Genomic DNA, 27,831 nt, shown 5'->3' with positions numbered 1-27,831 from the left:
AAAAGTATTTTCTATCCACCAAAACGTGCTCGTTTCAAGTATTTCTGCCTTATTTTAATGTTACTACAGTCGGGCTTTTCAAGCAACAATTGCTCAAAATAAGTATATTTGGATTCATTTTAAGACATAATTGTTTTGTTTATTTCCAGTTTCTAGATATTTTTTTTACTTATTTAAAGAATTCTTACAAAGAAACACTGAACTTGTATGATCATTTGACTTGTTTCAAGCATGTATTTGCTTAATTCTAGTTATTTATTTCTTATTTTTTGTCAGTTGGTTTTTATAAATATTGCAGTGTGCGTTTCAACATTTTTAATGCAATCTTTTTTTTTAAAACTTTTTTGTGTGTTTCCTTGTGGTTTTTATTTGTGTTATTTTGTAATTTGTGTGTGTTTTTAATGTTTTTTCTATTTGTGTTTTTTGTCATTTTGTGTGTGTTTTATATTTCCTCAGCAAAGGTAAAATTCACCAAGACCAAGTGTTACATGATTTTACTTTTTTGCAGAGATTTTTCAAATGTTGCAGTGTGCATTTCAACATTTTTATGCAATCTTATGTGTTTACCGTTTTTTGTGTGATTTTTTGTTATTTTTTGTGCTTTTTTTTTTTGGTGGTATTTATGTGTGTGTTCTATGTATTTATATGTGTTTTTTTGTAATTTTTTGGTGTTTTTTTTTAACACACAAAAAAACACCCCCAAAGTTTTTTACAAAAAAACAAACAAAAAGATTGCATTAAAAATGTTGAAAAGCACACTGCAAAATTTATAAAAATTCTAAAAATAATGTTACACCTGGTCAAGGTGTTTTTTTTTTACCTTTGCTGAAAAAGAGTTGATGCATTAAATTGGACATGGAAACTTGTGGAAAAGCCAAAACTTTAGAGAAAAGCTTCGTTTTTACGTTGTGACATCATGAAGAAGTCAATTCGGTGCTTTTGTGACTCCAGAGGGTTCAGAGGAATACAAGGTTGAATTAAAAGTCATTTAGAGGTGATAACTGGGTAAATAAGCCGTACTAATGAGTGAGTTTACTTTGTAGATGTAAGAAACAGTAACCTTCTGTTCATCAGTAACGTCTGCTGCTGAATCAGAAGTTCATCATCATCCATCAGGCAACACTTGGCCCAATAAAATGTTGCCTCATAAAATTGATTCACACTTTGTTGCCGCCCAGAAACATGTTTACATTGTGTGTGGAGGTGGAAGAGCAGGATTAAACACTGGAAGAACCAGTCGGTGGAGGTGAAACATTGAAATACATCGCCCCGAGAGACACAAACACCACAACACAGCATGGCACGCTACATTTCCCTTTACTTATTTATTCTGTTGTGTTCTGTCAAAATAACTATAAATGCACAAGATGTTTTTTTATTCCAGAAGAAGAATTCTGAGCTGGATAAATGTTTTTAATGATTGATTTTACACCCTTCTCCAGCAGCTCTGAGTCCTAAAATAAAAATGTCAAATAAAACTGGAATTGTACAAAGATGAGCGCCTACTTACACCGTGCATCACCAGGCAGCTTTTTAACCCTCTGGAGTCCACAAAGCTCCGGAGCACGACTTCTTCATGACGTAGGAACGAAGCAGCATGTTTCTCTGCTGTCAGCTGAACTCTAAAGTTTTGGCTTTTCCACAAGTTTCCATGTCCAATTTATTGCGTCAACCATTTTTCAGTAAAGGTAAAAAACACCACAACCAAGTGTTGTTGATTTTACTTTTTTGCAGAGATTTTTCTATTTATTTAGTGTGCGTTTCAACATTTTTTAATGCAACCTTTTGTGTTTACCGTTTTTTGTGTGTTTTTGTAATTTATTCTTTTTTTGTTATTTTTTTTGTGTTGTTTTTTTTTTTTTTAATTTTTTGTGTGTTTTTTGTAGTTTTTATGTGTGTGTTCTGTGTATTTTTATGTGTTTTTGGTAATTTTTTTGTGGGTTTTTTTGTGTTTTTTGTAAATGTGTGTATTTATGTGTGTTTTTATGTGTGATTTTTTAATGTGGTTTTTGTATTTTTTTGTGTATTTTTTGTGTTTCAAAATGTTGATCCAGTATGTCAAAATAATAAAATAATAATGAGGTTGAGCTGAAAAAGATGATACCAGCATGACATGTTGATCATTATTTATGTTGCATATATAGTCAGAATGAAAAAGAGTCAAAAACCAACAAAATAGCCCCAAACTCTAAAGAGTTAAAATGAATATCTGCACAGATTGTGGATTTTTTATGGGACGGTAAGAGTTGGAGAGCTTTTTGTTAGAAGATCTATGTGAAAAAACATTTTGCACACGAACAATTTTCCATAATGTGTACACGTCTTAAAACACAAATAAAGGATCTATTAAAAATCCTCTGTGGAAGGTTCCAGGTGTGTTTTGGTGTGGTGAGCAGCTGTGTTGCACCTGTAAACAGTGATGTCACTCTGTAGTGACACACCTAGAGTACACCTGGACGTCACTGCAGCAGGTGAGGAGATAACCAGCAACAAACATGCTGATCTTTGGTTTTTATCTTTTTATCAGTCTGTTTAGATGAAAGTTCAGTCAAAGTCTGGATAAAGTGACAACTACTGAGCTCACAGGTCACCTGAGCATTATAAGAACATTTATATTTTGATGTACATTACGTGAGTATTTACATTTTATACTTTATACTTCCACTCCAGTACATTTTAGAGGCAAATATTCTACTTTTTACTCCAGTACATTTATCTGGTAGCTTTGGTTACTTTTCAGTTTGAGATTTAATATAAAAACTATTAAACTAATTATAAATTAAAGCACAGAACAGTGTATTAAGTAGTTAAATTTAGCCCTTCCCTGTCAACAGTAAAATACTGCTTACACAAATGCATCTGTAATAATAATCCAATAATATAATTGGAATATATAAAACAATCTGCATAACGAGTACTTTTACTTTTGATACTTTAAGTATAAAGATACTTTGATGCTGATACTGTTGTACTTAAACTTCCGTAAGGTTTTGAATTCAGGACTTTAACTTGTAGTGGTACTTGTAATTTCAGCGTAGTATTAAGTATTGTGTGATATTACTTGAACTATTTCAAGGGTCAAGTATGAACTTTTAGGATTATTTTTTGCTTAAAGTCAGTAAAAACTTGGTGTTTATCCTGATACTTTATTACACATTTATCCAACAAACACATTGATGACTAAAAGTCCAGGCCACAACTTCCCAGTTCTCCTGCCCACAGGATCCTGTAAAGTTCACATTTGTCACTTTGTGGTCAGAAATTACAACATGACAGAGTGAATGTTGTGCCATCGAGGCAGGATTTGATGCTTCATTAATAGATTCATTCATTCATTAATGTATGTCTAAAATATTCAATACTCGATACCATTTTCGATACCACCAGGATAAAAACAAAGACCCCAAAATTTAACAGAAATATTTTTATTAACAAGAAAAATGCAACATGTAAAAATGAACAGAACCACAGGTTAAATATTTATAATAAAAAACAGTTGTGCAAAAATAAACTAAAACTATGATAACAAGCTTCAGATACTCGATACTTTTGAAAATGAGTATCGTATCCGGATACAATGTTTAAGTATCGATACTTTTTTGAGTATCGATACTTTTGACAACCCTAGTTTTGAGTTAAGAATGATGTGTCAAACTATTTCAAGGGTCACGTATAAACTTTTAGGATTATTTTTTGCTTATTATTATTATTTGCTTATTATTAAAGTCAGTAAAAACTTGGTATTTATCCTGAGGACTTGTGTCTCCTTTAATACTTTATTACACATTTATACAACAAACACATTGATGACTAAAAGTCCAGGCCACAACTTCCCAGTTCTCCTGCCCACAGGATCCTGTAAAGTTCACATTTGTCACTTTGTGGTCAGAAATTACAACATGACAGAGTGAATGTTGTGCCACAGGGTGTGGTGAGTCTCATCAGGGACAACTGGAGGCTTTGACCCAAAAACTCAGCATTTGTATTTTATATCATGAAAATCTCTCCTTAAGGAGACAGGAACCCTTCCAGCCTTCAGACTTCAGGTGAAGTTGTAAAAAGGAAGCAAGTCCACAATAACTCTCTTCACCCACCAGCCCTCATAAAGCCTCTTATAAAGCCTTATAGCGCACATCACATTGCATCCACATTAAACAAACACAGCAAAACAAAACGGAACATCCGGGAAACGAAACCTGATCTGCAAAAGACGTGGAATGTCTTATTTCTTTTTTTTTCTTCCGCCCTTCAAACCCGGTAATGATGGAGGAGTAAAAGGCGACATGATTGGTGGATGCAGCCAGCAGAGGAGAAATGTAAACCCCTTGGTTTTGTTGCATCGGGGGGGCTGAAACTGAACGCTCCCCTCTTGTTTTTCCTTTTTTTTCCTCTCTTTTCTCCCCCTCTCTCTTCCTTCAATGACAGCAGGATCCAGGCAGCCAGCCGGGCGGTGCGCTGGGAAGCTTCTTCCCCCCAGAAGAAGGATCTCCCTGCAAGTCTGCGGTAAGGACAACAACAACAACAACAACAACAACAGCAGCTAGAATAAACAACAGGCGGTGTGCGTAAAGGCTCGCATCGATGCGGATCACCAGGAAAGGAAGGGAGGAAAAAAAAGCACACAATGCACAATGGTGTTGCCTTGGGGCTGCCGCGACCAGAGCTCTCACACTAACCAGCCCGGGACACACTCGCACACTCGGGTTTTTTTTTTTTTTTTTTTTTGCTTGACAGCTGCAGGGCCAATGGAAACATGCATGGAGCCAGCTGCGCCTGGCTGCAGCCAATGGAAAAATGTGAAATGCTGAGCTGCTGCTGGGTCCAAACAGTAAAAGGTTAGGCTGGCTGCAGCAGCTACACACACACACACACACACACACACACACCACACCGCTGTTACTGCTGCTGCTGCTGCAAAACTTCAACATAATAATAATAAAAAAATGTGTTTTGGCTGCTGCAGTGGCCATTTTAGGTAAGAAGCCCTTTAACTTTTGGATGCGGATTGCATGTGTGGAGCTGTGTGTGTGTGTGTGTGTGTGTGTGTGTGAGAGTGTGTGTGTGTGTGTGTGTGTGTGGTGTCTAGACTGGACTGTGGTGGCAAAACAGTGCAGGACTCCGGCATCCAGACTGAATAAACTCCGCGGAGCTGCAAGCTTTATGTGGATTAAATAGATATTGCACACTCCTCCTCCTCCTCTTTTCATCCCTCCTCCTCCTCTTTTCATCCCTCCTCCTCTTTTCAGTGGCGGACTCAGAGGGGGGGCAAGAGGAGCGACCGCCCCCCCATTGCCTGCATGGTTGAAAAAGCCCTCTAGAGTGGTAAATACAAGAGGAAGTGTCTTATTGGCTGTCCTTTACACGTGCAAAAAATGAATGGGTGCCCTCTAGAACAAGAACATTTGATAACGTGCCTTAATGAGGGCCCTTCTAGGGGCCTTCTCAGGGCCGGCTCTAGCCCATTTGGGGCCCTCGGTGAGATCCATTGGTGTTGAACAGCTCCGCTTGCTGTTTCATGGAGGGGAACTCCTGTTTTTGTTTGCCCATGGAGCCAACCAGCTATATAATACAACTGTCTGTCTGTATTATTATTAACTTACAAGTCAATTCTCAAAGAAGCCCAGCTGGAGACACTAACAAAGTTAGAGACAAGAGAGACAATGAAAGTGCAAACCGCGCGAAAAATTTGCTTAACTGTGTTAAGCTAGCGTTGCTTTATTTCAGCCTAGCTAGCAAGCTAATACAAATGAAACGTCTTCACACAAAACGGCATTTAAAAAAAGATTGGGACTTCTTCTCCTCCTCCTCTTTTCTTCTCTTTCGATACTGAGCACCGGAGAGCTTTGACGCCGTTTCATCTTGCAAGATTTATTAAAACATAACGTGTCTGTCACTGGACCTGACCTCTGTGACAGCGATCTGACCGTCTAAAGGGGGGCAAGGCAATGACCACACATCACAGTCTCAAAATGTCATTGTTTATTTGTTTCTTTATTTTGTTAATATTTATTATTTTCAAGACAGAACACGAAGCGAGGGCGACCGCCTATGTCGCCTAGAGCCGGTCCTAGGCCTTCAGCCCTTCTGGTGCCTCCATGGTTGAAAAGGTGTCGCTAAAGTGCCTCTAGATGGTGAAAATGACAGGAAGTGCCTTATAGGCTGGTCTTTACACATGCAAAAAATGATTGGGTGCCCTCGAGGGTTCCCCTTCATACAATAAATTATGATGACGTGCCCTCTAGAAGAATATGGCAAACCGAAAAAACTTGTTGTGGTTAGCTAACGAGGTGCAGACGTTCCTCTCTTTGGTAGCCGACGAACGGGGAATACGAAAGAGGCGTTGGTGTCTTTTTGGCGTCGTTATGACGATGGTGAGGTGTTTGCTCTCATTTAGCTCTTAAAGTGCACAAGATTGATGCATTTTACTTAAATATGTACAAATTTCAAAACGAGGCTTTCCCCCGGACCTCATTACATGGTTCGGTTCGATGGTTTTAATTGTCAGGCTACCGTATCATTAATTACTTTGACCTGGAAATTTTAACTTAATGCTAATTGTGATCAAGGACTATTGCTGCGTTTGATTGCGCTCGGAACTCGGAAAGATCCAAGTTGGAAATCCCGACTTCCGAGGTAAATGTGTTTCATTGCTGAACCTCAGAAAACATGGTCGCCACAGCAAAGTGATGTCTGTTTGGATGTCTTTGGAGCATTTAGAAAATATTCTGGGGAAGAACATCAGCTACCTGAGAGAAAGAGAAAGACAGAAAGAGAAATGGTTGTGTCCTCTCTGGGTGGAATTATGGTCTGCAAATACTTAAGAGACAAAAATATAATGAAATCTTATCAATTTCCTGGATATAATAAAAAGAAGTGCAGTATTACACCTTATAGACTAATGTAGTTTAAATATGGGAAAAACTATAATATATTTTACACTTTTACTGTGCTTTTTTGTCCCTACTACGCTCACACAAACTCTTTAATTAACACAGTGGGAGTGCAAACACCACTACAAAGTAATCCTACACTTTAGTAACACAAATGCTAAATTAAACGACACATAACAGACTAAATGTTGAACGTAAAGTGACTGTTTTCCACGTATTTCCGACCTACTCGAGCTGCTTGGATCTGACCCCAATTACCGAGTCGGAATCCCGAGTTAAAGGGCCGTTCTATTGCACTTTTCCGACTCGGAGGTCGGATCTTTCCGAGTTCCGAGTGCAATCGAACGCAGCATTAGTCCTCATCCTTGATCACGATTAGCATCAAGTTAAAAGTTCCAGATCAAAGTAATTAATGATATGGTAGCCTGACAATTAAAACCATCGAACCGAACCATGTAGGGAGGTCCAGGGGAAAGCCCCCTCGGGAGAAAATTTGTACATATTTATCCAATTTAAGGCGGAAAAGCATTTCTACCATTAAAACCTGTTGGGGCGCCATTAAAGCCGGGAAAGAGGATACGTCGTTTTGTAGTGTTTGTAGTTTTTTCCACCTATTGTCGGTCTCTTGGCCAATGAAATGCATCAGAATACATGTGGAAGTGTCACAATGCAACATGGGACTTTTCCAGAACTTTGAAATCATCACCAAAAAAAGACACAAAATGATCAAACAAAGACACAAAATGACCAAAAAGACACAAAATGACCAAACAAAGACACAAAAAGACACAAAATGACTAAAAAAGACACAAAATGACTAAAATAAGACACAAAATGACCAGGTCGGATCTTTCCGAGTTCCGAGTGTAATTGAACGCAGCATACTTCATCACAGCTGTTTGCTGCTGGTGGGGCCCCTCGTTGTGCAGATTGTGGCCCTTTTGTGCTCAGTCTGAGTCCGCCACTGGCTTAAATAGATACCGCACACTCCTCCTCCTCTCTCCTCCTCTTTTCATCCCTCCTCTCTCCTCCTCTCTCTCTCTCTCCCCTCTCTCTCTCTCTCTCTCTCACCCCTCCCTCCCCTGCCTGCTAATTTTTTATGCATTTTTCTAAACTGTCATGGCGATTTTGTGTCCTTGGAAATAAAAAGCGCCAGTGTGTTTTCGGGCTGATGTCTGGCCGGTGAGAGCCGAGTGTGAGTGTCCAGGTGTCGGCAGCAGGTGAGCTTTCCTCCGGGAGCTTTTTACAGCCTGAGAGGGACTTTTAGCGGCTGTCCACACGTGTAAAGGAGAGGGGCTGTTTTAATGTATTTACACCAGCGGTGCAGGGACATTACAGAGCTAGCGGAGGGAGCTAGCAGCAGCTAGCAGCCGCTGCTAACATGAAACAGGACACAGTGTCTCTGTCTCCTTTTCTTCTCCGTGTGTGTGTTGTGTGTGTGTTGTGTGTGTGTTGTGTGTTTCTCCTCCTCGCCGGTAACTTCCTCCTTTTCCTCTCCTAGCTGCCTCTCTCACACAACTTGTGGCAATCCAGCTACATTGGCGCTAGCAGTGTTAGCATTTCTCTGCGTCTGCTAGCATTGATTATACAAACCTCAAAGCTAGCTAGTTAGCCACTTAGCCTCTGGAAACGTGTGTAGCTGTAGCAGCCAGGTATGTATTGGTGTGTGTATTGGTGTGTGTATTGGTGTGTGTGTATGTGTGTGTGTGGGGATACAATGAGTCATGCAAGTGCATTGAGTCATGAAGTGGTTGATGGTGTGTTTGTGGGTCCATCCAGCCGGTTTCACCTGGACAGGTGTGACCCCCCTGGGCAGCAGAGGGACAGGGGGGCTCCGAGCTAAAGCCCCATCATGGTGGTCTGACTTTTAGCCTGATTACATGACATTTAAAGAGGAAAATGTTCAGACTTTAGGGTGAACACTTTGTCCTCATCACATCCTTTGTATGTGGCCCAACAATCTGCAGCTGTAGACTGGGAGGTATTTTATCTATTCTCCTCTTGATTAGTACTTTTGGTTTGTAGAATAGAATAGAATAGAATAGAATAGCCTTTGTTGTTATTGTACATAGCACAAAGAAATGATTGCAACTCCCATAGTGCACAACACAAATTAAGAACAACAACACACAAACACTTAAGGACAATAGGTAAGGTAAGGTATAGAGGTATAAAAAGTATAAAATATCACAGCAAGAATAAATAATTGAATGGCAAAAAATACTGAATATAAAATAAATAGCTCTGTATGTAAAGGAGGCGAATGAGGAGGAGTGGTAGCATGTAGATGTAGTATTTTAGATAATGTGAATATAAAAATATTGCACTATAATTAGGGTTGTCACAATACTAAAATTTTCAACTCGATACCGATACTCAGGAAAATATTCGATACTCGATACCATTTTCGATACCACCAGGATAAAAACAAAGACCCCAAAATTTAACAGAAATATTTTTAACAACAAGAAAAATGCAACATGTTAAACTTAACAGAACCACAGGTTAAATATGTTAAATAAAAAACAGTTGTGCAAAAAGAAACTGCAACTATGATAACAAGCTTCAGATACTTGATACTTTTGAAAATGAGTATCGTATCTGGATACAATGTTTTAGTATCGATACTTTTTTGAGTATCGATACTTTTGATAACCCTACATTGTACATAGCACAACGAAATTAGAGTGCAACTCCTATAGTGCATAACACAAATTAAGAACAACAACACACAAACACTTAAGGACAATAAGGTATAGAGGTATAAAAAATATAAAATAGCACGGCAAGAATAAATAATTGAATGGCAAAAAATACTGAATATAGAATAAATAGCTCTGTATGTAAAGGAGGTGAATGAGGAGGAGTGCTAGCATGTAGAGGTAGTATTTTAGATAATAATGAATGATTGTACACAGCACAACGACATTAGTGCAACTCCCATAGTGCATAACACAAATTAACAACAACACACACAACACTTAACCCTTAATAGGACACTCATTGAAATACTTGCAAATTTCAACCCTAGAGAATATTGGAGGATATTACATACAACCAGAATTTGTAAAAAAAACAACAACAACATAGCGACCCGGGGGAGGGGGGTTATATTAAGAGATTTAAAGTGGCAAATCTACGAGGAAAAAATATGCAGATTAATGAGATTTAAAGTGGTGAATCTGCAAGAAAAGAGTTGTTTATTTTCCCACTTTTTTCTCTTAAATCTGCAACTTTTTTTCTTGTAGATTTGCCACTTAAATCTAGTAAATTTGCAACTTTTTTCTCTAAATATTATAATATTATTATCCTACTGATTGGTCAGATTTCATGCTGGAATAAATCCATGTGGTTCTACAACCAAACAGAGAGACACGGGGACCTCATTTAGATATCCACTGAAGTAACTAAATATAGTTCTTTGCCCAATAAAGGGTTAAGGACATAAGATCTAGAGGTATAAAAAGTATAAAATATCACAGCAAGAATAAATAATTGAATGGCAAAAAATACTGAATATAGAATAAATAGCTCTGTATGTAAAGGAGGCGAATGAGGATGAGTGCTAGCATGTAAAGGTAGTATTTTAGATAATATGAATATAAATATATTGCACTATAATATTATTGCACCTATAAGGTAAGAACAGGACGCAGCAGATACAGAAGACAGATGAAGGTTGTGTGTGGATCTAATTTTCAGAGTATTTATGGTGGTGATAGCTGGAGGAAAGAAGCTGAAATGAGATTGAAAGGTTGCTGGTTCAATTCCCCTCAGGATGACTCTGTTTCAAGGCAGCACAGTGACTTAAAGGGACAGTTCAACCCCAAATAAAATAGGTATTTGTTTTGTCTTATAGTCAGGAGGCGGAGCTAAATAAAGGGGACACGCTGCACAAAAGCACTACATTTTTTTCCACATGCTCTCTCTTTCAGTATAAGGTTTCAAGTTTTGGTAGAAGCCACTTCATCCAGATTGTGGATCAGAGATGGCAGCCATATAAAGTCTATGAGAACCAATATATCTTCCAAGCCACTTAGAAGGTCAATCTGGGTGTCAAAATATATATTTTTTGCGTTCCCTTGATTTTTTTTTAGCAGTGTACATGGCAGCTAATCCTCACTCTCCCTTGAACATGGATTCAAAACATTTTCAGCTCAGGATTCCCAGCTGAAGCACTTGAAGCAAGGTGCCTACCAGTCTGGGTGAAAATGAACATATCTATTGGATCAAATAATCATCTAGTGATATTCTCAACAGCTTTAACTTATTTTTTGACCCAGAAAATGTAGATGTTGGCCCCAAGATTGACCTTCTAAGTGGATTGGAAGATAAATTGGTTCTCATAGACTTTATATGGCTGCCATCTCTGATCCACAGTCTTGATGAAGTGGCTCCGACCAAAAATTGAAACCTACAGTGATGGAGAGCATGTGGAAAAAATGTGGTGCTTTTTGTGTGTTCCCTTTCTTCCCTCACATCTTCTCTATTCCAGTCAGATTTTCATTTATTGTCATTTCAGATTAACAAGTACTAGGACAATGAAATTAGCCATCAACCCGTCCAAACGTATTCTTAAACACGCATATAATAAACCTGCAATATGCACCTGTTTGATGGGAATTCATTACAATTTCTTCTCATCTTGAAGTAATAGTATTTTTTTGTTTGTTTGTTTGCTGGTTCAAGTCTCCACATGATGTCTCTGTTGTGTTTCAGCACAGTGACACAGCAGTTAAAGGGACAGTTCAACCCTTTAAATCAATTATACATATTTATTCTTTGACTTGTGGTGCTTTTATCAGCCCAGATCATTTTGGTGTGAGTTGCTGCCTAACTATATTTTGGTTGAAGATAGATTTTTGATAAACTCAAAAGCAATGTTTCTTTGCAGAAATCAAGACCTGCTTACTTAAGATAATACACAGAACTTTAGAGCTGCAACAATTATTCGATTAATCGAACAATGATCGATTATTAAATTAATCATCAACTATTTTGATAATCTAATAATTGGTTTGAGCAGTTTTTTAAAGACAATAATTCCAAATTCTCTGATTTCAGCTTCTTCAATGTGAATATTTCTGTTTTTTTTGGTTCCTTTATGACAATAAACTGAATATCTCTTTGGTTTGTGGACAAAACAAGAGATTTGAGGACGTCATCTTGTGGTTTGGGAAACACTCATTGATATTTTTATACATTTTATTGATCAAACAACGAATCGATTAATCGTTTAAATTATTGACAGATTAATCTATAGTGAAAATAATCGTTAGTTGCAGCTCTACTTTCATCACCAGGCAGCACAGTGACACAGCAGTTAAAGGGACAGTTCAACCCTTTAAATCAATAATACATATTTATTTTTTGACTTGTGGTGCTTTTAGATTTTTTATAAACTCAAAAGCAATGTTTTCTTTGCAGAAATCATGACCCGCTTACTTAAGATAATACACAGAACTTGTTATGAGCAGTTTCATGTAGGAACTTTTAAATTGTGCAAATGGAAAGGTATTATCTATTCAGTACTTTAAGGTGTCCTCACATCTTCTGAATTTGTGCAAAACAATCTGCAGCTGTAGACTGGAATGTATTTAAGTTTTTCTAATCTGGAAAAAACTGCTTTTGGTTTGTAATGAGTTTGGAAGGTTGCTGGTTCGATGCCCCTCAGGATGAATCTGTTTCAATGGAGAGTTTCAGTTAAAGGGAGAGTTCAACCCCCAAATATTTTGTATTTATTCATTTATTTGTCTTACTTGTAGTGCTGTTTATCACTCTAGATTGTTGGAGATATCGTCCATAGAGATTTCTGCCTATATGGGACTATAATTCACCCTCGCTGCTCAAATGGCATAAAATAAATTTGAAAAACTGAACAGCAAAAATGTCTTTCCAGAAATCCTGACCTGCTTACTGAAGATAATCCAGAGAACTTGTCTTGAGAAGTTTCATGTAGGAACCTTTTTTTTTCTCCTCGAGGTTTTACATGATACATCTTAAATTAAAATCTTTGGATTTTCTTGAGTCAGACCTGAATCTGACAGAGCATGGTTTATAGTTGTCTTTTAAAAAAAAATAAAATAATTTTTTTATTTCATTTATTGTTACCAGGCAACCATCGAATCACCTTTGCCAAACCATTGTCATACTGTGAAGTAAACAGCTAAACAACACACACTTTTTAAGTCAGGGGTCGGCAACCTTTACCAAAAAAAGAGAAAAAATCTCAGAATGGAGCCACAATTTTTTTTCTGCCTTACAACAAAGATAAAACAGCTTTAATTGAAGCCTAATTAGCCTCCCAACATTACTAATAGGTCACAATGAGCAGTTATTAAGATGGTTTTGTCAGAATGCAGTGAGGACACACGTACAAATGAGAGATGAAACTCCTGAGAAATATCTCAGGAGAGCTAACCTGACGAGAGAAACTCAAACTAGACTTCTTCAAGTGATTGTTAGCCAAGCTAGTTGCTCATGCATATTGTTCTATAGGAACACTGTAAGACACAGCATGCTGCTTTATTTTGGGCAACTTGGAATTTATTTAAATCTTTCATTGAAGACCAAACCCAGAGCCTCAGAAGAGGAGAAATCACCAGCTAATCGTCTGGGTGGTTTTCAGTTCAGTTCAGGGTTTTTTTTTGGTTGAGTTGGGGACAGTTTTCCTTCTTTATTCATTCAATCAGGCAATGGAAAGTAAACTTTTCTGCACAGAGTTGAAGCTGTTTCTAGGCCTTCAAGGTGCTCCGGCGAAAATGTGAATCGCTTGCAGCGGAAAAAGAAACCTGAGGCACTGAGCAACGCTAAAACAGCAAAGCAAAACACGCCACTCTCATCGAAAACAATTACAAAAATCTGCCTTAAGCTCCTAAAACACGCTCTGTGTGATCAGGCCCTAACTAGGTCATGGTTTCTGGAATAAGACGTTGCTGTTGACTTTATTCAAATGTATTTTTGATTCGAGCACCAACCATCTACTTCCATTATATTGGAGAGAAACCAGACGTCTCAACAGCTGATATTGATAATCTAGCTTGATAAAAAAGAGCAGCAGGTTGGAGGAAAAATGTGTATTTTTGGATTTTAGGTTGAACTGCCCCTTTAAAAAATAAATCCTCAATAGATTCAGACTTTATCCTGCACACTTTCCCCCTCATATCGTCTGTATTTGGCATAAAAATCTGCAGCTTTAGATGGGATTGTGTTTATTTTTTTCTTATCTGGAAGTCATGCTTTTGGTTGGTAATGAGCTTTAAAGTTTGCTGCTGCAGCTCTTGCCTTTAGGATGAAACTGTTGCAGTGTTTGATCAGCAGGCGGCACGGTGACCCAGTGGTTCAAAACCTCACAGGGGGATGGTGAGGGGCCTGGCTATGCTCTGGTCTGGTTGTTGCATGTGTTGGTGTCCTCCCACAGCATCAGATTACCTGGGGCAGCTGGAGGCAGTAACAAAATGACCAAAACAAGACAAAATTACTAAAAAAAAGACACAGAATGACAGAAAAAAAACTAAATTACTTAAAAAAAGACACAGAATTACCAGAAAAAAGACACAGAATCATTTAAAAAAGACACAAAAAGACACAAAATTCTTCAAAAAGACACAAAATTATTTAAAAAAGACACAAAATTCTTCAAAAAGACACAAAATGACCCAACAAAATAATTAAAGGGACCTTCCTCACACAACACGGTAAAGTGCCATTCATATAAAACTCACATTAAACTTTCATATCAAAGTGGGGGTCAAAATATCATCACGAGGGCCACAATTGGCCCGCGGGCCGCGAGTTTGAGACCCATGCTCTAGACTCTAATCTCAACCTGTCTGTCTGCGTACTTGTTCACTCTTTGTGCCACTTTTTACTGCCTGGCTGCTGAACGGCTGCTGCACTTCGACTCCTGCATCAGAAGAAGTTCCTTTGGTTTGAATAAAAACAACTTCTGCCTCCTTCTTAGTTGTTGAGACAGCTGACAGTAGAAGGAGGAGCAGGGACAGTATACGTATACATTCATGTATATGTCAAGGCTCATGAAGTTATTTCTACTTTATTAAAAGATAAATAAGGATAATCTTCAGTATTATGTTCATAGTATAGCTCTGTTCAGTCTGGTACAGGAGAAACGATCCATTACTTGTCATTTATTTTCAACAGATATCAGTACAAATGTCAGACAGACAGATCCTCTTTCTGGGAACTGAGGTAGCAGTTTGACTAATGGAAACTTTTTTTTTTTTTTTAAATTTCAATTTGTGCAGCTTATACAGACATATATATTTTTATTAGGGGTGCACCGATCAGTCGGCCGGCTGATTGATCGGCACCGATTTCCTTAATTTTCGGCGACCGGCCGATTCTTTTACGTCAAACCGATCTTATCTAGTGATCTTATCTACCTCCGAAGCAGTGCTCCCAACTTTGTTGCTAAATTTAGCAACTTTTCAGACCCCCTTAGCAACTATTTTTCAAGAAAGGGACTGGAGACAAATCCAGCGACTCCTTCTTAACGAGCCGCTAACGAGCCGGAGGCCGGCTTGTTAAGAAGAGCCTCCGTTAGCGGCAGTTAGCTACAGTTAGCTCTGTAGCAGTACAGTGTGTTTGTGCTAACAGGCTAACAGTTAGCTCTGTAACTTTACTGTTTACTGTTTTATCTGGTTTTTAGACCTTTTTGCAGTGGATGATGGTTGGATGTGTTTCCATTCACAGTTCTAACGTCGTCTCTCTCTCCGTTGATGTTATAGAAGAGCAGAAACATGTGGATCTAATTTCTTGTTTCTGTGCTCGCCATAGAACGACTGACTCACACGCAAATCAGTTTGTTGTGCTGACCTCAGCTTTTGTTTCTGGCTGAACTTGTGAACTTTGGTTCTGGATCTCATGCATCAATCTGCAGACGGTTTATTCTGCACCTGACCAGGCCGCTACAGCACCAATACACTGCTGCAGGATAAAAAAATGATGGCAAATAATAATAACCTCTGCTGTTTGTAGAGAAAACAACAGAGAGTTAAATAGGAGCAAGTGTTAATAAAACATGTGACCTTTCTGTTGCTGCACACCTTTTAGTCCCATGATTGATTATTATTCTAATGATACTTGTGTTCGGAGCAGGAACACTCGGCCATTTTTGTTTATATTGGACAAGTAAATAATTCTCATTACCGAAACATGTATATCATTACTGAAACAGGTGCTAATTTAGAGGGTAATCAATTAATTAATCATTAATATTGTGGTTTTCAATTAATGGGAAGAACATGCAAGTTTTCTTATTTAAGTTTTGCAGAAAACTTTAAAAATATGTTGAGTATTCATGAAATATTGCAAAAAAAAAAAAGTTTGTAAATTGTAGGTGGTGTTGCGGTAATGAGAGAAATCAGTAAAATTAAATAAATACATATATGTGAATATGATTTAATATGATGATGTAATTCTGTACAGGCCTGTTAATAATTCATTTTCAAAAACACAAATAATAAGGTTTTCTAAGGTTTTTGGAGTTTTGGATGGTTGCGGTAATGAGATTTTTCAAGGACTTGTTTGGGGAAATGTGAACAAAAATGTGATATAGTTTCAATAAATGCTTTGAGATCAATAATCCCGATTACCTAAGACCTTGTTTTTGTGTTTAAAAAGAAAATTTCCCATATTTTTGCATATTTAAAATTTTCATGTTTGAAATCTTTGAAACCAGGTTTTCATGAGAATGACTCAATGATGTCCAGTTTTGAAGGGATATAGTTTTACAGTCAACTTTCTGTGTGATTTATTAAAGCTTTTTGTGATAATTCTAGAGTTGAGATGACCCCTTCCTGTCATTTCACAAAAACGTAATCTTTTAAATTGAGGCAACAGTGTGACATCTTTCAAGGATCCACCTGTTGTTGAGAATCCATGTTTGAGGATTTTCTGCCTAAACAATCGTCACGTTTTATACATTTCAGCTGAGGTAGCATGTTCTCATCTTCCTCAGTGGTCGCAAACACTTGGAGCAAACTCAAATTACCTCTGGAGCTGGAGGCAGAATCAAAATGACCAAAAAAAGAAACAAAATTACTAAAAAAAACTAAATTACTTAAAAAAGAAACAAAATGACCAAAAGAACACACAGAATTACCAAAAGACACAAAATTGTTTTTAAAAAAACAAACAAAATGACCCAAAAAAGACACTAAATGACCAAAAAAATACACAAAATTACTAAAAAAGACACAAAATTACTTTAAAAAAGTAACAAAATTACCAAAAACAGTAGTTAAAGGGACCTTCCACACACAACACGGTAAAGTGCCATTCATATAAAACTCACATTAAACTTTCATATCAAGGTGGGGGCCACAAAATATCATCACGAGGGACACAATTAGCCCGCGAGCCGCCAGTTTGAGACCCCTGACTTGGAGTCAGTGTAGTGTGTAAAATAAATCAGGACCAAACATTACAGGGACATTTTAGCTATGAAAAATGCCACCAGTTGAATCTATGATGTGGTAGAACTGCAGTGAAATGAAACTGACAATTTTCAGTATCAAAGTTACGACAGAAGTTATGGAATATCGATATTTATATATATATATATATATATATATATATATTTATGGGGCCGAGCGCTGATATTTTCTGGCAGCAGTGTGTATGTGAGAGCAACTGGCTCACTGGAAACGATGCAGTTGAATAATAAAGCGGCAGCATATAAACTTTTTATCTCTTTATAGAAAACCACAACCAGGAAAATGTGCTTTTTCATGACTAATCCTAACTGCAAACCTTTTAATCTGTCCAATAAATAATTGATACAACTTCTATTGATTGCTTTCTGGTTGCAGGTTTCTGGCCTGCAAAACAAATGATGAATCACAATCATTCTCAGCTGGTTTTGATGTTACTAGAGCAGAGCCTGTAGGAAGTCTGTGTTCTTATAGTGGGAGATTAAGGAGATTCTTCAGTTCTGGTGAAATGAGGTTGTGTGTGAAAGTGTGTAATACCCTCTAATAGTGTTAATATACAAAGTGTATATTTGGTAATACATGGATGTACATTGAGATATAAAGAGACACAGAAATAGTTATTTTAAGAAAAATAAACTTAATCATTCAACATGGTTAGACAGATATACAGACACAGATATAGGAGGGAAGAAGTTTACACAGAGCAGAGAGGAGAGGACAGGAGAGGCTGGAAAAATCACAATACTTCAATATGTACAGTATGTGAGGAAAACTGTTTTGATAATTTTGTGGGGGGTTTTTTGGCCGTTGTGTCTTTTTTTTAGTCACTTTGTGTCTTCTTTAGTATCAAAATGACCAAAAAAAGACTCAAAATTACAAAAAAAAAGGACACAAAATGACCAAAAAAGACACAAAATGACAAAAAAGACACAAAAAGACTAAAAAAAACACTAAATTACTTTAAAAAGACACAAAATGACAAAAAATACACAGAATTACCAAAAAAAAGACACAAAATTATTTAAAAAAAAAAACAAAAGGACCAAAAAAAGACACAAAATGACAGAAAAAAATAAATTACTTGAAGAAACAAAATTACCAAAACAGACACAGAATTACAAAAAAAGACACAAAATTATTTAAAAAAGATACAAAATTACCAAAAAAAGACACAATTACCAAAAAGGACAATAATAATAAAAGTGTCCCAGTTCCTCACTACATACTGACGTCAATCAAACTGTCAATTAAACTTATCAAAGATACTTTAAAAAGCTCTTTTAAGTTATTTTTCTGGTTTCCAAAGTGTCCTTGAGCTTTTTCTCTGCTGTTAACAGTTTTAATTTTCTGCAGCAGTGACTAGCTGCTTTATTTTCTTTTGTGCACGGCGTCAACAACTAAAAGTCAAGTCAGATATGATATACTCACTGATTTTCGTATGCATATTGGCTGTTTTGAGTATTTAGTTTCCAGAGTTGATGCTCTCCATACTCCCAACCTGCTTATAATTAGTGTGAACTGAGGATTTGGGACACAACTCAAGGACTTTTCATGGAGAATCGGTTAACCCTCTGTAGCCCAACCAGCAGTTTCAGGGCGTTATTTTAATCACTGCGGCCTCATTTTTCACTGTAAAATATAATAAATCCTATATATAAACACAGTCATGGCTAGAAGTAGGGAGAACTCTCTGCACAAGGCTTTTAATGCAGTATAACATAGTTTTTAATGCCATAAATAAAAAAAACAAAAAACAAGTTGAATTTCTCTGATTCTTCTTTTTTTTTTTTTTTTTTTTTTATAAAAATTGGAAAAAATGCAACAGTTTATACAACATTTTCACAAGTAAACACAAGTGTTACCAATATTGGGGGAAATGTGCACTCCACCCCACACACATGCTTTACATGTTGAAGTATTTACACTTTACAACCTCCTGTTTCTCCTCTCTGCTTTGTGTAAACAGCTTGGACTTTACGTTTTTGCTGATTTTGTGTCACAAATGTCAGTCGTGGCTTCATAGTGTTTATTCGAGTCTGATTCGAGAAAACTGTGTGTTTTGAGACATGTCAAAGATGGAAAAAAAGTGATTTTGATTAAATGTCACTATTTTAAGCTCAGATTTAATAATTTTTCCTGATTGAAGCCTTCATCACACATGATGTGTTCAAGGACTGTTGGATAAAACCACAATTATTTCTGTTTCTGCAAATTCTGGCAATTATCTGTAGTGTGATTAAAGTGATTTTTTTAAAAATCCCTTTCAAACTCACCTGCTTGGGGGTTTAGGGTTTAGAGGGTAAAAAAAAATAATTGGAAGTTATGCTCGACAGTTTTTTCAGCAGGAAAGTAGCTATTGGCTCCAAAAAGTCGCTAGAAGTCAATAAATGACGTCATCACCTAATTTGCATAATTGACCATGTGCAAAAACTTGTAATGGACGCTGTAGGAGAGAGGAATAACGTTGTGGGGAAGACAAAAATGAGTAAAAACACCCTAAAAATGTTTAGAACTGGTAGTGAACAGTCTTCTGTCACAATTTCAACCCTCCTCCTCAATACGGCCTCGGGACTAAAGGCTGAAGACCCAAAAGAGACACAGACTTTAAACCAACCAGCGGTGACTTCGCGCATGGCTCCAGCCAGCAGACTGGATGCTAAGGGGTTGACATCCCCTCCGGCTCTGCAGCTGGGAAAGACTGCTGCAGGAGGACTGTGCCGATTCGACTCGTTCTTTCTCTTCTTAACGAGCCTCCGGCCCCGCAGCTCGTTAAGAGTAAGAACAAGTCTCCAAAAGTCTCCAATAACACCAGAAAAAGTCGCTGAATTTGTCTCCAGACGCAAAAAAAAAAAAAAAGTCGCTAAGGGGGTCTGAAAAGTCGTTAAATATAGCAACAAAGTAGCTAAGTTAGCAACACTGCTTCACCGGCTTTTACAAATGGCGCGTGTTGTTGTGGCGTCCAGTACTACGTCACATCCTGCTTAGTGTTCTATCCAATCAGCAACCAGGATTTTATTAGGGGAGAAAAACGGCCCTGCTCTTCTACAGGGACTAAAAAAGTCCTGACAACAGACCCTCAGGACGGCTCATATTCAGATTACAGGCGTTTAGGCAAGTGAGACACCCTTATATTGTTTTGGCTCTAGAAATGACAGTCATTTAACTTACAATAATGTAGAAAAACAACAATTTTAAATGTGGTCAGTTCAAAGTGAGTTTAGAGCCGTGAGTCTGTGATTCTGCACCTTAACGCTGCCGTCCGTTTGTCCCCAGCTCATTTAAAGCCTCCTGCCATCTGGCCTTGATACTTTCCTTTGGGGAACGCTGCTATAGAACTTTTAACCTTGCGGTTCATGTGCTTGATGAATATAAAGCGTCTCAAAAAGATCCAAACCAACAACTGGAAGCTTCTGATTCACTCATCAGCTTCGTTCCTCAGCCTCTTTACAGATGTAAAGCCGTTCTCAATGAGAGGAAATCAGCCAGAAAATTCAACAACTGCTCTAGTTTGTCTAGAATCACTGTGATCAGAGAGAGAGAGAGTCTCTGTGAGTGAAGCTACAGAAAGTTTAGATCAGGGGTCTCAAACTGGTGGCCCGCGGGCCAATTGTGGCCCTCGTGAGGATATTTTGTGGCCCCCACCTTGATATGAAAGTTTAATGTGAGTTTTATATGAATGGCACTTTACCGTGTTGTGTGTGGAAGGTCCCTTTAATTACTTTATAAAAATAATTTTGTATCTTTTTTGGTAATTCTGTGTCTTTTTTTGGTCATTTTGTGTCTTTTTTTTGTTTTTTTGTAAAAATGATTAATTTTTGACTTTGACTTACTTGATCAAAAATGTTGGACCCAAAAGAAACATAAGAAAACATAAAATCTGATCTTGAAAATTATGTTTCAATGCACAGAAGTTTAAATGTTCCAAATATGAATACAGGTTGCAAATATTACATTTAACAGGTAAAATGAGGATAATCTCTAGTTTTCACAGCACACAGTGAAAAACAAACATTCACAAAGAACAATCAAACAAATAAAATAAATAAAAATATATATATAAAAATGTTATACTACACTACAATTCGGCTCACAGACGCATAAATACATATTGACAGATGATTCAGAAATTATGTAGATAGAAAAATAAATGACAGTTAAGCACCCCACATGTTCCAGTCCGATGTAAATCCTCGTGTAAATATGGTTGAAATATTCATACCAATGTATAACATAAAAGGGTCCCATATTCTATGAAAGATGTCATCTTTATCACGCAGCATACATGTCAGATAGTCAAGAGATATATATTCTATTATAACATTATGCCTATACTAAATATATTTGACATTATCTCTGGTTTTACTTGGCCAAATTTAATCCCAAAAAATCTGTCATGGAGTTTCAAGCCAGAACTTTAGACGTTGCTTCATTTTTATGTCTTCACGTCATGAAGAAGTTAATGTGCAACTGCTTTCATGGACTCTAGAGGGTTAAAACTAGATGAATTGTGCAGCTGTGATAGTAACCTTTGTTTATATGACACCTCTAAGGTAAAGAGCTCTGCAGACAGAAGAACGCTGCGTGTGTGAACATTCCTGATGAAAGCATCGTTTACTACAGTCACAGGTTCAGTGTTGAGCTGCAGGTGACTGAGAATCACTTTAATACCTAAATACTGTAAAATAACACAAAGTTCACACGGCAAAAATGAATGAATACAAACAGACTGTTTGGTTTTATTGTTTGTTTGGGTAACACTTTATAATAACCAACTACATAATGTTTATAGATGGTTTATGAACCAATTATTAACCATTTACAAAGTGCTATACATATTTAATCGTTAAATGTTTTTAAGTTAAAAGGAGTTAAAAATATTAAAATGGGTGCAACTAAAACTATTTATAAACAATTAATTATAATTTAATTGTTTATTAATGTAAGTTTATAGTTACTTTACCATTAACAGACATGTTCATAAATGAATATACATCTATTTGCCATTTATACATAATTAAGTTAGTTAAACATTAATAAATTATGTATTTACCATTCTAAATGGTCTATAAACAGTTTATAAATGATGATTAAACATTAATAAACTATCTGTTTACCGTTTATAAATGATGGTTATTGTAAAGTGCTACCTTTTGTTTGTTTTTTACCAAAAGAATCCAGCGGGATGAGAAAGGAGAAACTTTTCTACTCACTCTGCTGTTAAAAAGATGATTTTTGTGTTTTTTTTTCCATCTTTAATTTGTCACTTCTTCTTCTGTGGGTGGAGAAAGAGAAAATTTAGTGTGTGAATCCCAGTTTAGTGTCTCAATTAGTGTCAATCAGTGTCTGAATTATTTCAGACAGAAAGCTCTCCTCTTTTTATTCCTCTCTTGCTTTGTGTTTCAGGCTGAGAAAGAAGCCGTATATCTACATTAAAATCCACGTCTAGTTCAGGTACGACAGTTTAATCTGTTTTTTATAACTCCACCGAGTTATAAAACTTGTGAATTCTGGCGGATGTTGAATCTTGTTGTGTCGTCTTTGGTTAAGTTGGTCAGTCGTGGCTTCATAATGTTGCTGAGGAGCAGAATTTAATGTTGTTTTCTTTTTTACAAGATCTGATTTAAGAAAACGGTTTGTTTTTCAGACATGACGAAGATGAAAAAGTGATTTTGATTAAATGTCACTATTTTAAGCTCAGATTTAATAATTTTTCCTGATAGAAGCGTTCATCACACATGATGTGTTCAAGGACTGTTGGTTAAAACCACAATTATTTCTGTTTTTGCAAATTCTGACTATTATCTGTAGTGTTATTAAAGTATTTAAAAAAAAAATAACTTTCAAACTCACCTGCTGGGGAGTTGTTGTATGGTTTAGAGCAGGGGTCGGAAACCTTTACTAACAAAAGAGCCAAAAAAGAAGAAGAAAAAAAGGCGTAATGGAGCCACAAACCTTATTTTCAGCCTTAAAATGAAGATTAAAAAAAGCCTGCTGAATCTAAATTAGCCTACCAGCATCACTTATAGATCATAATGAGCATTTCTTCATATGATTTTGTCAGAATGCAGCAACTCAAAACTACATTTGACTGCTTTTTTTTTTTTATAACTCACACAGAGTTTTAAAACTTGTGAATCCTGGTGGATGTTGAATCTTGTTGTGTCGTCTTTGGTTAGCTTCATTATATCTGATGTAGAACTTGAAAATTATCTTATGAAGTTATTTTCCAGCAGCTGAAAGACGTTAATACACCAAATATCTGTAATGGAAGTTGAGCTGGAATCATTAATTGATGGACAGTTTTAATAATTGCTTTTGAATGTTAATTTACAGCAGTGGCTGGTGCTTTTCTCTGTTTTTAAATTATAATATTTTCGTCTGGTCTTGTTAGACGAAACAAGCGATTTAAAGACATCATCGGCTCTGGAAAAGTCCAGTTTTGAACGATTAATCAATTAATTGTGAACTAAACAGATATCAGATTAAGTCACAAATGTGTTATTATTCTTGAACCTCTCAGTTCATATTTAATTTCCAGTGAGTACATATGTAAATGACTCTGAATAGACCTGCAACCAATCAGAGAACCAGACCAAACGCTGAGCCAGACATGCAAAAATAAAAACCTGGTGTCAAACATTCTCCAGTTACAGGTCAACAATCATAAAATGTGTTTCTGAAAACATTTGATAAATGACTAACGGTAAAATAATCTTCTCTGCCTAGTTTGACAGTTTGATCTGTTTTATTTGTCACTTTGAAAGTTTAATGTGAGTTTTATATGAATGGCACTTTACCGTGTTGTGTGTGGAAGGTCCCTTTAATTACTTTTATTGGTAATTTTTTTTGTCATTTTGTGTCTTTTTGGGTAATTTTCTGTCTTTTTTTAAACAATTGTGTGTGTGTTTTGGTAATTCTGTCTTCTGTGTGTCTTTTTTTTGGTCATTTTGTTTCTTTTTTAAGTAATTTATTTTTTTGTCTGTCATTTTGTGTCTTTTAAAAAGAATTTTGTGTCTTTTTTTGGTAATTCTGTGTATTTTTTTGTCATTTTGTGTTTTTGTCATTTTGTGTCTTTTTTTTAAAAGTAATTTAGTTTTTTTTCTGTCATTTTGTGTCTTTTTTTTTTTTTCTGTCATTTTGTGTCTTTTTTTAATTTTTTTTAGTAATTTTGTGTCTTTTTTTGGTCATTTTGATACTGGAGGATCGTAAACTTCGCCTCCTCCACGGAAAAATGAAGAGGTGGTCTTCAGACTAGATCTCATTTGTGATCTAGTCTGGTGTTAGCCATGCTAGCCCAATACCTGTGGAACATTTACTTTCTTCCCAAATGTTTTTTTGTTTTTTTCCAGACAAAAGGATGTAAAATAAGGTTATTTTATCTCAATTTCAGGCTACTTTTGCACCTTTATCCCAGGTTCAGAGAGTTAAATGTACCTGATGTCTGTCTGTCGGTCTCCTCTGTTAGCTGCACGTCTTCCTCTGGAAACTAGTAACTCTGGCGGTGTCTTCAGAGTGGTTTATGTGGTTGTGATGTGTTGAACAGGAGGAGAAGCTGCAGGAGTCAGCTGACTGTAAATATGTCAAAGTCAGAGGAGCAGCAGACTGGGTCAGCAGAGGAGAGGAGGAGAGTGTTAGAGGAGGTGCTGCAGAGGGAGGAGGAGATCTGGAGGTGATTAGTGTCATTAGTGTGTTTTAACCAGCCGGCTGCCACCAGCAGCACCTCCTGCACCTCCTGCTCCTTTGTTTGCTCCTCCTGGGACTCTCAGCGTACAGTTGCAGCAGGACGGAGCCACGAGGAGACGCGCTCCATTTTAAAGACGCGCTCCTTTTTCTCTTTGTGTAGGAAACACACAATTTGTTTTTTTTATTTAGCTCAGCCGGCTGCTCCTCCTCCTCCTCCTCCTCCTCCTCCTCTTTATCCCTGGAGTGAGTCGTCTCCTGGAGATTATATGCTTTATTTATTATTTTATATCTCAGACGGCTCTTCTTCTCTCCGTTGAGACACTTTCTCAGGTTACAACGATAAATCCTGCAGGTTTTTATTTATTTTATAAGTGATTCCACTGGAAATACTGGACTGCAAATAGGATTAAATCAATCAATCAATCAATCAATCAATCAATCAGACTTTATTTGTAGAGCACTTCTCAGGTAGCTACTATTTTTCATTTTATTTTATTTATTTTTTTATCTTTTTATCTTTTAATCTTTTATTTTTATTTCTTTTGGTGTATTCCTTGTCTGCGTGCTGTGCTATTAGTTTATTTTTTCTCCTTTTCTGTGGTTTGTCATGTGAGTGCTTTATGTGGGAAAAAAACAATAAATCCAGCAGGTTTTTTATTTTACTAGTGATTCTACTGGTGATACTGGACTGTAAATATGATTAAATCAACCAATCAGACTTTATTTGTACAGCACTCTTCAGGCAGCTTAGAAATTGTTTGATTTGATTGATTGAGAATTTATTTGAACACGAAATAAAAGATGAACAATTAAAAACAAATTAACAACAATAAATACAAGACTACACAAAATGAAACAACAACAAGACAACACTTATTTGTGTATGTAAATAAAAAAATAAAGTAAGGTAAAATAAAATTAAAAACAAGTAAATAATAGTAACAGTAAAAAGTAAAAAAAAAAGCTAGATAAAAAAAGATAAAAACAATAAATAAATAATTAAGAAGTACAGCATGATTATATATATATATATATATATATATATATATATATATATATATATATATATATATATATATATATATATATATATATATATATATATACTAGATGTAACACTAAGATGCATGAGCAGAAAAATCTCAGAAAAAACAGTAAAAGCCAAATAAAAAAGATAAGTCTTAAGTTTGCTCTTAAAGATATGATAGATAGATAACAGATAAAATAAATAATAATATTTTTTTATTTATTTATTAAAAACGATCCTAACTCAAAGATATTGAAGTGAAAATCTTTATATTTGTTAAGCTGGACAGTCTATTTTTGGCGTTTTTGCTTGAAAAATGATGTAAATTTGAACAATTTCTCTCTTAATTGACTTATTTTTAATCTTAACATGTGCTCATCAGTTCACACGTGTCCCGGAAAAAAAACTTCAAATTTAGACACGAGTGTTCCAGTCATTATAACACCTGGAAATGTACTAAAATTAAATGTCTTTAACAGCCTGTAGCATGCTCTGTTTTAAAGCCAGATCATGTCTAGAAATAAAAAATGTTAATGCGTCAATAATCTTTTTTTAATCGCAGCCCTCTGAACCGTAAAAAACTGTGCCGAGAGATTCTAATGAAGATAAGACCACATATTATGTTATATTATTATATTAAACTATATATTTATCACGCTGTGGGGAAATTCAGTCGTCACGGTTTAATCACAGCTGAAGATACGGAAGTCACAAAAGATATAAGAGCTATAAAAAATAAAGAACAGAAGATGTTCTATACATAAGATGCAGAGCGATGAACCTGAGACCTGCGTAATTAAAACAAGGAGGCATTAATGTGGGATGTAATGTGTGAATACTCGTCCCAGTGATGAATTATTCTATTAAAAGTCCTCAGGGCAAATAGTTCTCATGTTGCCTGGTTTGTGTTGGTACGGCTGCATTAACAAGCAGAGCAAAGTCTGTGATGAGCAGTGAAGCTGCTCTCTGATTGGTCGTTTATTTTAAGGCGGGAAAGCATCACCACATTTCTACCATTAAAACCTGTTGACGCGCTGTTGGGTTATTCTACCATTAAGGCAGAAAGAGGATACGTCGTTTTGTAGTATTTGTAGTTTTTCCACCTATTTTTGGTCTCTTGGCCAATGAAATGCATCAGAATACATGTGGGAGTGTCGCAATGCATCATGGGACTTTTCTAGAACTTTGAAATCATCACCAAAAAAAGACACAAATGACGAAAAAAAAAGACACAAAATGATGAAAAAAAAGACACAAAATGACGAAAAAAGACACAAAATGACCAAAAAAAGACACAAAATTACACAAAACAAAAAAAAGACACAAAAAAACACACAATGACCAAAAAAGACACTTAATGACGAAAAAATGACACGAAAGTTTTCAAAAAAGGACACAAAATGACAAAAAAAAGTCACAATGACCAAAAAAAGACACAAAATGACTAAAAAAATGACACAAAACAACCAAAAAAGACACATAAAAACACAAAATTACCAAAAAAAGACACAAAATGACTAAAAAATGACACAAAATGACGCACAAAGACACAAAAAGACTAAAAATAGACACAAAGACAAAAAAAAGTATATCAATGTGTGGCTGGTGAGTTTTCTGTTCTTTAGCTGCTTTAGACCTCAGATTAGATCTGTGGCCTTCACTGTACTGTGTGTGTGTGAGTGTCTGTCTGTGTGTGTCTGTGTGTGTGTGTGTGTGTCTGTGTGTGTGTATCAGCAGCAGACGGTTGTTTCATTTCCTAACCCTCTCTCTCCTCCAT

General features: G+C 36.3%; 1 protein-coding gene across 1 annotated transcript in view; it reads left to right on the top strand.

The window, feature by feature from the left end:
* The first annotated feature begins 4,016 nt into the window (after positions 1-4,016).
* chd6 (chromodomain helicase DNA binding protein 6) overlaps positions 4,017-27,831 on the top strand; it is a 162,897-nt gene continuing 139,082 nt past the window's right edge. The window contains exon 1 of the mRNA XM_059330328.1: positions 4,017-4,835. The gene's annotated coding sequence lies outside the window, so the exon portion shown is untranslated. The remainder of the gene's footprint in view (positions 4,836-27,831) is intronic.

The sequence above is a fragment of the Centropristis striata genome, chromosome 3, assembly GCF_030273125.1.
Source record: "Centropristis striata isolate RG_2023a ecotype Rhode Island chromosome 3, C.striata_1.0, whole genome shotgun sequence".
NCBI lineage: Eukaryota > Metazoa > Chordata > Actinopteri > Perciformes > Serranidae > Centropristis > Centropristis striata.
The sequence above is the reverse complement of the archived record's forward strand: the minus strand, read 5'-3'. Positions and strand labels throughout refer to the sequence as shown.